Raw genomic sequence first — 13,705 nt, forward strand, 5'->3', positions numbered from 1 at the left:
AATGATATATTTTGATTTTCAACGATATTTCTGAATTCTTAAATAACTTTAAATGTAGACATAGTAAATCAATCTCTTTTTTCTTTCGATTAATTACTCAAAATGTATTCAACCATCATAAGTTTAGGAATCTTTTCCACAATAATTATTCTTACTATCCAATATTGTTTGTTTCGATTTCATATTCCACCTCCCTCTATTAACACTCCACAATATATTCATAAACTAATTGGTTCTTATATACATATTTATCCACCTAACCGTCCAAGAAAGTAGTGTCTTTTCCTTTTCAATATTATCATGAATTATGATGAATGATTCAAATAAAATAACTCAAAAGTTTAACTGATTCCTTAAAGCTAGGAAAAAGCCAAACAAGGTAATTTAACTGAAAAGATATAATTGTGATGAACATGAGCTTTCATTGCTAGAATATAATTGTTCTGATGCAAGGCACCTAGTAACATGATTATAGTATAGTAATTTGTGCTCTCTGATTGATATAGGATTGTTTCTGGTGGGTCCGAGGGCAACTCTCCATTATTGTCTATTAACATGGTAAGACTAAAACATTTCTTCAATTATTGCAAGAGTACTAACATAAGCTTAGGTGTCGCTAACATCTATCTTGAGGTGTCATGTTCCTCAACATCCCATCGTCATGAATTATCAGACCCCACCCCACCTAAAAAGAAGGGAGCATTTTCACTCTTCCTAACCCAAATAATTGAATCACCTGGCAAACGTGAAAGGTAATTGGATGCTACGTTGAAATAGTTGGCAAACGTTGATTTATTATTTATGGAGTAGCCTTCTTTATTGTATTCAAGATCATACTTTACTCCATATTATCAAATTCTTTGCTCTAATTTTGCAGGTTTACGCGTGTTTCTTATGAGTTATCCTAGATAATCTCAAATTAATGTCGAAAGCTTTATAAAGCAAGTATGAACTTTTAAAATCATAATTGAAGATCACTGACTGATCCATCATCAAAATGGAAAACAATTCAAAGAGTTCGTACATACTTTTCTGTAAAAATATGCAATAGCGAAGATGAAAGGTTCACTGAAGGGTTGTAGCTCAATTGGTTGTGCACAGTTGGTGAGGATGATGGTAGGAGGGGTGTTTGAGCCAGGTTTGACCCCTGGGTGACTTTGACGGACTGGATCCCCCTGCACGTGGCAGCTCTCATAATGTTGTAATCTGGTTGTTTCCGTCAAAAAGAAAATGGGGATACATTTTCCTATTCTTGTTTTGTCAGTCAGAATTTGATTCCACTCATATTTCCTAACTCTACCCAACCTAATTATTTCTTTAACTGGTGTACTTTTTAAGAAAATATTATTATATCAACTTAGTTTTGTAAGTTCGTTAATGATTTAACAAATCCATTGATTCATAAAATGATAGAGGCCCTTTGATTCGCCTTGGCTTTTTGTCCGCCAGCAGATTTGAAAACTTATTAAGTTTGGTTTCGAATTCTATTAGGGTTCTTTCCAGTTAGGTTAAAACATTTGAATGAGTGTTTCCGTTTTGGCAAGCTTTCGCTATCAACAACATGGGAAGTGAAAAAGGCGGTGCTTTTAAAACTGCATAATGCGCAATGAGTAGAGTACTGTTCAAAAAAGTTAAGGGCACAATAGACGAGATGAAGTAGTGCCAAAGTAGAATATACTTAGCAGACAATGTTCAGGATCTCACTGCCAGGGGAAAGATTCTACCCGCAATCCAAAGCATTTTCACATGAGCGCCTCCAATTATTCTTTAAGTGCTTGCCTGTTATGTCACATTTTCATCTCTTACCTATATGTCTACATAATTTCACATGAGGTGCTTCCAACTCCTTGATAAGACCACTGTTTGGTAACAGCTACAACTCATCAAATAGGGTTTGGAAATGACGAGTAGAGATGAGACTGGTAAACAGATGGGGCATTAAAAGTTTGAATGGCTTCTCCGAAAGATGCCATTCTTCGTCGGCTCTCTGCAAGAAGCTTTCGGATTGCTTAGCGCCCCATCTGATTACCGGTCTTTCTCTCCCTGTCTATCATATTTCTCAACTCGTTTCAGCATTTCAAGTATTGGTGCATTCTAAAGGTATTTTTTCTCAGATCTCTTTCTTTTATTTTTTCATCATTTTTTTTTCTCTATGATTTGTAGAGTGAAGAATTTTAAGATGGCAATCAATGTCCCCATTATGTCCTCATAGAGGATTGACAGTTCTTTTTGTATTTGATTGTCGTTCTTGCATGCACTTTTCTAACATGAAATACCAAGGGCATAGATCATATCATTTGAATGTGTTCCCTGCTAACTATTTGAAGTTTCTACAACATTTTTAAGTTAGCCCACTGAATAACCATATTAAAATGGTGACACAAAATGTTGTGTACGGCTTACAAGTATGGAAAATGAGGTATTTAAAATTTCATTTTGGAGACTTTCCTGGGTCGTCTCAACTAATGTGTTTGCTACATGAAAAAAGTGCCATTCTGTTCTATTGTGGGAATGTAATTGTTTGTTGTGGGAAATAAGTTTAAGCAAGAAAAATGGTCAAGTGAATGAGAATAAGAAAATAGTTTTTGTTGTCTCTTAACTGGAGCATATATATTCAAAACTTACCCTTAGATTCAATGTATGCCTTCTGTGATCTATATGCTTTCTCTCTGATTAATACTAGCTTCCATTGCACAAGAAAAAAGTTTTTTACTTACCCTTACACTTCAATTTTTTCCAGTTTAGATTATCCCTTTTCAGTAGTCATAAAATCAGATGTCAGTTGTAATAGAGAACACAATGGTGGATTATGTTTTGTGTTTGTGCTAGTTATTATTATTATTATATGATGTAATGATGAAATTTACATAGATATGTTATTTTTCATTTATTTTTTATTATTTTCAGTAATATCTTAATATATATACATATAATGTTGTTTATTCTGGTTTCGGTCATTTGAACTCATTCGGAGGGTGATCCTGTATTTCCTAGCCCCTTTTTTGTGAATTGTAATCTTAGTAAATTTTATTAATTGGAAAGGACTATTCATCAATATATATATATATATATATATATATATATATTGATAAATCAAAAAACTTTTTATAAAGTTGTGTTTAGTTTTTACAAATGCACACACCTTTACACTTATCCTTAACCTCATCTATTTGTGCACTTATTATAATAAATTCATTTGATTCACAAAACAACAATTCTCCATTCTTGAATTTATCCTTATGAATCCATAGCTGCCTTAATATGATCAGCTTATGCATGGGGCTACTTTTGTGGTAGTAAGGTCAATCCCATAGTCAAGAATTAATTTTCCCGATTTCAAACTTTAGAATTCTTACCCATCAATTTCCTACCAAAGAAGAGCTGAATATAAGAGTCCAAAATTTGTAGCCAAGTTCTTGTATTTATAGACATTTAATGTAGCATCCACTTATTGTTATACATTCATTTGATTGGCAAACAAGAATTCTCCATTTTTTAATATATCTTTATGGAATCAATAGTTTTATTGATATGATCAACTTATGCATTGGGTTACTTTTGTAGTAGTAGGGTCAATTCCATAAACAAAGAAATCAATTTTCCCAATTTCAAAATTTAGCATTCTTACCCATCAATTTCCTACCAAAGAAGAACTCAATATAAGTGTCCAAAATTTATTGCTAGGTACTTGTATTTATAGAAAGTTAATGGTGTGTCCACTTATTGTAATACATTCATTTGATTTGCAAACAAAAATTCTCTATTTTTGAATGCATCCTTACATATGGAATCTAGTTTTCTTGATATGACCAGCTTATGCATGGGGCTACTTTTGTGGTAGTAGGGTCAATCTCATAATCAAGAAATTGGTTTTTCTAGATTTCAAACTTTAGCATTCTTACCCATCAATTTGCTAACAATGGAGAACTAAATATAATCTTCCAAAATTAATGGCTATGTCCTTGTGTTTGTAGACATTTAATCTAGCATCCACTTATTCTAATAAAATTATTTGATATGCAAAAAACAACTCCCCATTTTTGAATGTATCCTTGTGGAATCAAGAGCAATCTTGATATGATCAGATTATGCATGGGGCTACTTTTGTGGTAGTGGGGTCAATTCCATATTCAAGGAATTGATTTTCCCAATTTCAATCTTTAGCATAATTACCCTTCAATTTCCTAACAAAGGAGAACTGAATATAAGCTTCCAAAAGTGATTTCTAGCTCCTTGTATTTATAGACAATTGTCCACTTATTCTAATACAATAATTTGATTTGCAAACAACGATTCTTCATTTTTGAATGTATCCTTATGGAACTAATAGTTTTCTTGATATGATCAGCTTATGCATGGGGCTACCTTTGTGGTAGTGGGATCAATCTCATAGTCAAGGAATCAATCTTCCCAATTCCAAACTTTAGCATTCTTATCCATCAATTTTCTACAAATGGAGAACTAAATATAAGTTGTCAAAATTTATTGCTAGATCCTTGTATTTATAGACATTTAATGGAGGTTCCACTTATTCTAACACAATCATTTGATTTGCAAAAAAAATTCTTCATTTTTAAAGATATCCTGATGGAATAAATAGTTTTCTTGATATTATCAGCTTATGAATGGGGCTACTATTATGGTAGTAGGGTCAATCTCATAGTCAAGGAATCAATTTTTCCAATTTCAAAATCTAGCATTCTTATTCATCAATTTCCTACAAATGGAGAACTGAATATAATCTTCCAAAATTTGTTGCTAGATTTGTGTATTCATCATTTAATGGAGTGTCCACTAATTCTAATACATTCATTTGATTTGCAAACAAAAATTCCCCATTTTTGAATGTATCATTATCGAATCAATAGTTGTCTTGATATGATTAGCTTATACACAGGGCTACTTTTGTGGTAGTAGGGTCAATCACATAGTCAAGGAATCAATTTCTTGATTTTAGAGTTTACCCATCAATTTCCTGCCAAAGGAGAGCTAAATATAAACTTTTCAAATTTATAGCTAGATCCTTGTATTTATAGACATTTAATGGAGTGCCCACTTATTCTAGTACGTTGATTTGATTTGTAAACAACAATTCTTCATTTTTTAATAAATCCATATGGAATCAATAGTTGTCCTGATATGATCAGCTTATACATGGGGCTACTTTCAAGGTAGTAAGGTCAATCACATAGTCAAGGAATCCATTTTCTTGTTTACAAACTTTAGCATTATTACCCATTAGCTTCCTACAAAAGGAGAACTGGATATAAGCTTTCAAATTTATTGCTAGGTCCTTGTATTTATAAAATTTTGATGTGGCATCCACTTATTCTAATACACTCATTTGATTTGCAAACTATAATTTTCCATTTTTGAATGTATCCTTATGGAATCAATAGTTGTCTTGATATGATAGACTTATGCATGGGGCTTATTTTGTGGTAGTAAGGTCAATCCAATAGTCAATGAATCATTTTTCCCAATTACAAACTTTTGCATTCTTACCCATCAATTTTCTACCAAAGAAGAACTGAATATAAACTTCCAAATTTTCTTTATAGGTCCTTGTATTTAGAGACATTTAATGGAGCATCCACTTATTCTAATGCATTCATTTAATTTGTAAACAACCAATTCACCATTTTTGGAATGTATTCATACGAATCCGTAGCCACCTTAATATGATCATCTTATGCAATGGGCTACTTTTGTGGTAGTAGGGTCAATCCCATAGTCAAAAATCTATTTTCCTGATTTCAAAATTTAGCATTCTTACCCATCAATTTCCTACCAAATAAGAACTAAATATAAGAGTCCAAAATTTATTGCTAGGTGCTTGTATTTAAGAACATTTAATGTAGCTTCCACTTATTCTTATACATTCATTTGATTTGCAAACAACTATTCTCCATTTTGTAATATATCATTATGGAATCAATAGTTTTGAAAGGTATTTTTTCTCATATTTCTTCATTTGATTTGTTCGTCATTTTATTTTTCTCTATTATTTGTAGACTAAAGAATTTTAAGATAGCTATCAATGTTCCAATCTTGTCTTTATAGAGCATTGACGGTTCTTTTTGTGTTTGATAGTTGTTGTTGCATGCACTTTTCTACCATGAAATACTTAGGGCATAGATTATATCATTTGAATGTGTTCTCTGTTAACTATTTGAAGTTTATGAAACATTTTTAAGTTACCCCACTCATTAACTATAATAATATGGTGACAAAAAATGTTGTCTATCAGTTACAAGTATGGAAAATGAGGTATTTGAAATTTCATTTTGGAGAGTTTCCTAGGCTGTCTCAATTAATGTGTTTGTTAGATGAAATAAAGTACATTATATTCTATTGTGAGAATATAATTGTTTGTTGTGGGAAAGAAGTTTAAGTGAGAAAAATGGTCACGTGAATGTGAATAAGACACTAGTTTTTGTTGTCTATTAACTGGAGCATATATATTCACAACTTACCCTTAGGTTCAATGTATGCCTTCTATGATCTACATGCTCTCTCTTTGATTAATACCAGCTTCCATTGCACAAGAAAAAAGTTTTATACTTACCCTTACACTTCAATTTTCTCTAGTTTAGATTATCCCCTTTCAATAATCTTAAAATCAGATGTCATTTATAATAGAGAACAAAATGTTGGACTATGTTTTGTGATTTTGGTGTTTATTATATTGTGTAATTTATATAGATATGTTATTTTTCATTTATTATTGTTTATTTTAAGTAATGTTTTAATCTACATACATATTGATAAATCAAATAATTTTTTATAAAGTCATATATCTTTTAGTTAAAATAAATTGTTTCATGTGATTTATTTTTTACAAATACACACACCTTTACACTTATCCTTGACCTCATCTATTTGTGCACTTATTCTAATACATTCATTTGATTTGCAAAACAAAAATTCTCCATTAGTGAATGTATCCTTATGGAATCCATAGCTGCCTTGATGTGATCAGCTTATGCGTGGGGCTACTTTTGTGGTAGTAGTGTCAATCCCATAGTCAAGAATCAACTTTCCAAATTTCAAACTTTAGTATTCTTACCCATCAATTTCCCACCAAAGAAGAGCTAAATATAAGGGTCCAAAATTTATTGCTAGGTTCCTGTATTAATAGACATTTAATATAGTGTCCACTTATTCTAATACATTCATTTGATTCACAAACAACAAATCTCCATTTTTTAATGTATCTTTATGGAATCAATAGTTTTCTTGATATGATTAGCTTATGCATGGAGCTAATTTTGTGATAGTGGGTCAATTCCATAGTCAAGGAATCAATTTTCCCAATTTCAAAATTTAGCATTCTTACCCATAAATTTCCTACTAAAGAAGAATTGAATATAATTGTCCAAAATTTATTGCTAGGTATTTTTATTTATAGATAGTTAATGGTGTACCCACTTATTCTAATTCATTCATTTTCTTTGCAAACACAAATTCTTCAATTTTTAATGTATCCTTATGGAATCAATAGATTTCCTAATATGAATGGCTTATGTATGAGGCTACTTTTGTGGTAGTAGGGTCAATCTCATAATCAAGTAATCAATTTTCCCAATTTCAAACTTTAGCATTCTTACCCATCAATTTCCTACCAACAGAGAACTGAATATAAGTTCCCAAATTTATTGCTACATCCTTGTATTTATAGATATTTAATGGAGTGTCCACTTATTGTAATACATTCATTTGATTTGCAAACAAAAATTCTCCATTTTTTATTGTATCCTTACAGAATCAATAACTATCTTGATATGATCAGTTTATGCATGGGGTTTCATTTGTGGCTGTAGGGTCAATCCCATCCTCAAGGAATTAATTTTCCTGATTTCAAACTTCAACATGATTACCCATGAATTTCATACCAAAGCAGACTTGAATATAAGCTTCCAAAATTGATTGCTAGCTCCTTGTAATTATAGACATTTAATGGAGCATCCACTTATTCTAATACAATAATTTGATTCGCAAACAACAATTCTCCATTTTAGAGCATATCCTTATTGAATCAATAGTTTTTCTGATATGATCAGCTAATGCATGGGGCTACTTTTGTCATAGTAGGGTGAATCTCATAGTCAAGGAATCAATTTTCCTGATTTCATAGTTTATCATTCTTACCCATCAATTTCCTACCAATGGGGAACTAGATATAAGCTTCCAAAATGTATTGCTAGGTCCTTGTATTTATAGACATTTAATGAAGCATCCACTTATTGTAATACATTCATTTTATTTGCAAACAAAAATTCCCCATTTTTGAATGTATCCTTATAGAATTAATAGTTGTCTTGATATGATTAGCTTATGCATATGCTTCTTTTGTGGTAGTAGGGTCAATCCCATAGGCAAGGAATCAGTTTTCTGAATTTCAAACTTTAGCATACTTACCCATCAATTTCCTACCAAAGGAGAATTGAATATAAGCTTCCAAAATTGATTTATAGCTCATTGTATTTGTACACATTTAATGGAGTGTCCATTTATTCTAATACAATCATTTGATTTGCAAACAATAATTCTCCATTTTTGAATGTATCCTCATGGAATCAATAGTTATCTTGATATGATCAGCTTATGCATCCCGCTACTTTTTTGGTAGTAGGGTGAATCCCATAGTCAAGGAACCAATTTTCTTGACTTCAAACTTTAGTATTCTTACCCATCAATTTCCTACCAATGGAGAACTAAATATAAGCTTCCAAAATTGATTGCTAGGTCCTTGTATTTATAGAAATTTAATGGAACATCCACTTATTGTAATACATTCATTTAATTTTCATAGAGCAATTCTCCATTTTTAAATCTTTCCTTAAAGAATCAATAGTTGTCTTGATATGATCAACTTATACACCGGATTGCTTTTGTGGTAGTAGGGCCAATCCCATAGTCAAGGAATCAATTTTCTTGATTTCAAACTTTACCCATTAATTTCCTACCAAAGGAAAACTCAACATAAACTTCCAAGATTTATAGATCTAGGTCCTTGTATTTCTAGACATTTAATGGAGCATCCACTTATTCTACTACATTGATTTGATTTGTAAACAATAATTATTCATTTTTTAATGTATCCTTATGGAGTCAATGTTATCTTGATATGACATACATGGGGCTACTTTTGTGGTAGTGGGATTAATCCCATGGTCAAGGAATTAATTTTCCTTATTTCGGACTTTAGCATTCTTACCTATCAATTTTGTACCAATGGAGAATTGAATATAAGCTTCCAAAATTTATTGCTAGGTCCTTTTATTTATAGACATTTGATGTAGCATCCAATTTTTCTAAAACACTCATTTGATTTGCAAACTATAATCCTCCATTTTTAAATGCATCCTTATTGAATCAATAGCTATCTTGATATGATCAACTTATGCCTGGGGCTACTTTTGTGGTACTAGGGTCAATCCAATAGTCAAGGAATTAGTTTTCCCAATTTTAGACTTTAGCATTCTTATCCATCAACTTCCTCCCAAAGAAGAAGTATGGTTATGGAATCAGTAGTTGTCTTGATATGATCAACTTATGCATGGGGCTACTTTTATTGAAGTAGGGTAGCTCTTATAGTCAGGGAAACAATTTTCCTCATTTCAAACTTTAGCATTCTTACCCATCAATTTCCTACCAAATGGGAACTGAATATAAGCTTCGAAAATTTATTGCTAGGTACTTGTATTTATAGTCATTTAATGGAATGTCCATAAATTGGGCTATAAATTCATATTCTTATTGTACTTTATGATATCATTCATATTTGCGATAGTACTTCAACTCTTTTACAAAATTGAATCTAGATATATACATTCATCTTACAAGCATATTCATAACTGACTTTTAATGTTTGGTCATTTGTGCAGTTCTGTTTGCTGATTTAGATGAAATGGAACCACTTTGACAAATTGATTACATTTTTCTAATCTCATCAATTTTATATAAATTTTCACTTTTTTAATGAATTTTATGATTATTTACATTTTAAATAATCTTATTCATCATATATGTGAATGTCTTTTAGTTTTTTTGCTTATATTTAAATACATTTTAATGTTGATTTAGATATAAATCTATCAATTTATCTATGTTATTAAAATGGTTTGAGTAGTTATAGTTTCTCTATTATTATTTTTAAAAATGAAGAAATAAATTTTATTATGCACTTGCATATTTTTACTATGCATAAGAGTATTTGGACATGAGGAGATCTTGTAATCTATATTTGAATCTTAATCCTTCTAGATTAATATCATATTTTTTGTATATTTGAAAAAATATGAGGTTTCAATTAATAATTTTACAATCAATCTTTAATGAGATGATGTGCATGTTAAATGTTATAGATATATTTTAGACAATGTGAATGTTAATAAGTATAACCTTAGAATTTACACTCAACTAAGAACTAAACTATAACATCACACTTTTAAGTAATTATATACACCATTCAACACATACACAAGGGCCCATGAATTAGTCCATGAATTTTATTCCTCTCCCATAAGATATATTTTTAGGAATTATGATTCATTAAATATTTATTATAGAATTATTTTAAAAATCAATTTTATTTTTAAATTCACTATGTATATAAATCAAGAAGAAAATTATGATATATCATATTAAAGAAATATTATGTAAGAAAGTTATCAAAAGGAAGAATTAACTTAACAAAGCATTGATTGAGAAAAGTAAAAATCTATTCATTGAGTTATGTTGACTTCCATATGAATATAACCTTAATATTTAGGACCAAGAAATAACTTTAGTATTCCAACATTGTTATAATTTTTTTAACTAATCTATTAATCTATTTTCTTTATTGAAGAAAAGGCTAACCTCATCCAACCTACAAAGTTGACTAATGTTTATTTCATAGAGAACTCGTATCTTCCAAAAATTTTATCTAAGTTTTGGGGAGTAATTTCAACTTCCTACGTAGATAAATGCATTACCAAGAATGTTCTTTCTTACCATAGCTTTAATTACTTTTTGATTAATCCTTTTAAATATTACAATGTGATCTCTCTACTTTATGCATTCAAGGATGGGGATAAGCTTGATTTATACTCAATGTTATTGCTAAGTTCTACATTTGTATTCCAAGTGTCAATGTTTATTTCAATGGGATTTCATAGTGTGGATATTTTTTCAATAGGTTTTAGATGTTTCAATCTTGATATGAACACTGATGTTGGCAAGAGGAAATTTCTATTTAGACTTTTTTTGTGAAATAATATATAAACAAAATTTTTGATCTTCTACTCTCTGCAATTCTAGATCATATAATTCACAAGGTGGGAATTCCTTATGTTTGACCTTGGTAGAAGGACTAGAAGTGGTATCCTACAATGTCCTTCACCAGTTACAAGCCAAGCTTAGGATATTGATGGCTCTTTCCCCATCTTCCCATTGTGGATACTCTCAACTAGCGATGACATATGCAGTCATCTCTTTATCAGTAGAGGATGTGTTTTGATACTATTTGGAGTGCTATCTCTGAGCACAAGATTGCACATTTTTCCTGGTGCCTTCTTTTTTGAGGGCTTCCTCTTGGGCCACAACTCAAGCATATTGGGATTTGTAATCTTTAGTGTCCTTTTTGTGTGCAAATAGAATCATTTCTGTGCATATTTTTCGGTTCATAGGAATGCTAAAAATTACTAGCATTGGATACATGATTTCTTTAAGCCTTTTAGGCTAGAATCCTATTCTTGGCATTTGGTTGTGCTAGGTGATTTCCCCAAGATCCCTAGGAAGTTTACTATGTTTTGGCATACCTTCAAGATGGAGATTTTTTTTACTTTATGGAAAGATAATAATGCTATTGTTTTCACTCATAAATTTCTTGATATCAATGTTGCTATGTACACTAAAGCATGCTTTTGTAATAATTTCATGATGTAGATTCAGGTCGAGGCTAACAAAGTGGCTCTAGAGGTGTCCCACCTTTAGGAGTCAATCATTTTGGTAACACACCCTATATGGTTACCAAAGTGCCTCTTGACATGTCGAATAACCATGCTTCAGCTAGGGGATTTTGTCAAGGGCGCATCTCCCTTGCTCGCCAGTTGCACAAGCTACATTCATAAGCTCCTTGCCACCGCTCTCCCAGGGGTGGTGATGGTAGTTGGTAGTGTCACCATTTGACATTTCTACCTCGATGTGGTTTTCGTTGGTCCCTGAGTCTAGTGGCTCCCCCTCCTAGTGCTCCTCTAATTGCTTCTAACAGGTGACCTTTCTGCTTAAATTTGGCTATCTCTCCACCACGGGTAGAGGAAAAAGATAAAGACAAGGTTCTCGATGATGCTACCAATAGATGGACTATTCCTAGTCTGCCTACTAATCCTAAGGATGATTGGGGTTTTAATGATCAAGATGAACCACCTTCCTTAGCTGGCACTACTTTGGTGGTGTGAGAGGTTGCTTCATGAGATGTTGTCATGTGAACTCTCATGGGTAATCTTGTATCCCCTAACACCTTTTTTGTGAATTTCTAAAAAGTATATTAATTGATTAATAGAAAAGTATTCATCAAAAAAGTTTTCTCACAGACATTATTCTCTTAGGCGAATGAACTAAATCTCTTTTTCAAACATTAGAGTCTAAGAAAAATGAAAAATATTACAAACTTATTCGATATTCTTATTACTATTGAAAAGATTGCTATAGATAAATGAATCTATTTTTTGGTAGACATTATGTCAATGTAGAAGTTAATAAGTTTATTCCTCAAACTATTACTCTAACTCTAAATTTGGAAAATATGCCAACCTATTATTAATGATAATGTAAAGTGTTTTTACATGATATTCTTTATATTTGAGCTCCACTTTCCAAGTTATACCATAACTACAAAATCCATAATTTATTGAGCTTTTCTTTTCCAAGTTATCCTATAACTACACATTAACTAGTGCAATCTTCATGAATTATGAAAACTATTATCTTACCACCACATATACCATGATAAAGAACAATGTATATGAATGATATAACTTAAACATATGTATGCAATTTATTTAGGCTAACTTTATACAACGATTTAAAATCACTAAAAGTGAATAGTATGAACCAAAGGAATTCATCATAACACCATCATCTTCTACATTTTAATTAAAATAACACTTTAACTAAACTAAACTTAATATAAATGAGAGAAATTAATAGAACAATCAAACATGAAGAAACATCAAGTAGTCACAAGGCTTCAATGAAAACTCTATTATCTTAGTATCTTATAGAAACAATCTCAATAAAAACCTTCCTATTAGAAATGAGAAGCAAGACCTTGATATAAGTCATCGATTACAATGGGTAGCCCAAATGATTGCTTATATCATGCCATGTTAGCCCTAATTAGGGCAATTGAAAATAAATGGAATCTATATTTATGCAATAAGGAATCTACTACTATAGTGTGTAATAAATACCCACTACACATGCTCGTTTTGGAAGGGAGTGTGGTACAATAAATGAAAACTAAGCATACACCTTCTATGCAATAAATTTATATATCCCTAACTATGCATCCTAAATGCATTAAAATGATCCAACATTGTCTCCAATTCTTCTATCTTGATGCTTGGCACTAATTCTTACTTGAATTCCAGAACTTCAACTTTTCTTTCTACCTTTCCTAAACTTTCTTCCTAATCTAGTATTTGTTAGCATGAAT

General features: G+C 31.1%; 1 long non-coding RNA gene across 2 annotated transcripts; it reads left to right on the forward strand.

Annotated features, from left to right (window-relative positions):
* The first annotated feature begins 851 nt into the window (after nucleotides 1-851).
* Nucleotides 852-12,569, forward strand: LOC149576361 (uncharacterized). Of its 2 annotated transcripts, none has more exons than XR_016361474.1 (2): nucleotides 852-2,100; nucleotides 11,935-12,569. It is a non-coding gene; the product is annotated as an uncharacterized LOC149576361 (long non-coding RNA). The 2 variants fall into 2 exon arrangements; XR_016361473.1 differs by lacking the exon at nucleotides 11,935-12,569 and adding an exon at nucleotides 9,891-10,016.
* The last annotated feature ends 1,136 nt before the right edge of the window (nucleotides 12,570-13,705 follow it).

Source organism: Cupressus sempervirens, chromosome 1, assembly GCF_028749045.1.
Source record: "Cupressus sempervirens isolate cs-2001-9-10 chromosome 1, ASM2874904v1, whole genome shotgun sequence".
Lineage (NCBI taxonomy): Eukaryota > Viridiplantae > Streptophyta > Pinopsida > Cupressales > Cupressaceae > Cupressus > Cupressus sempervirens.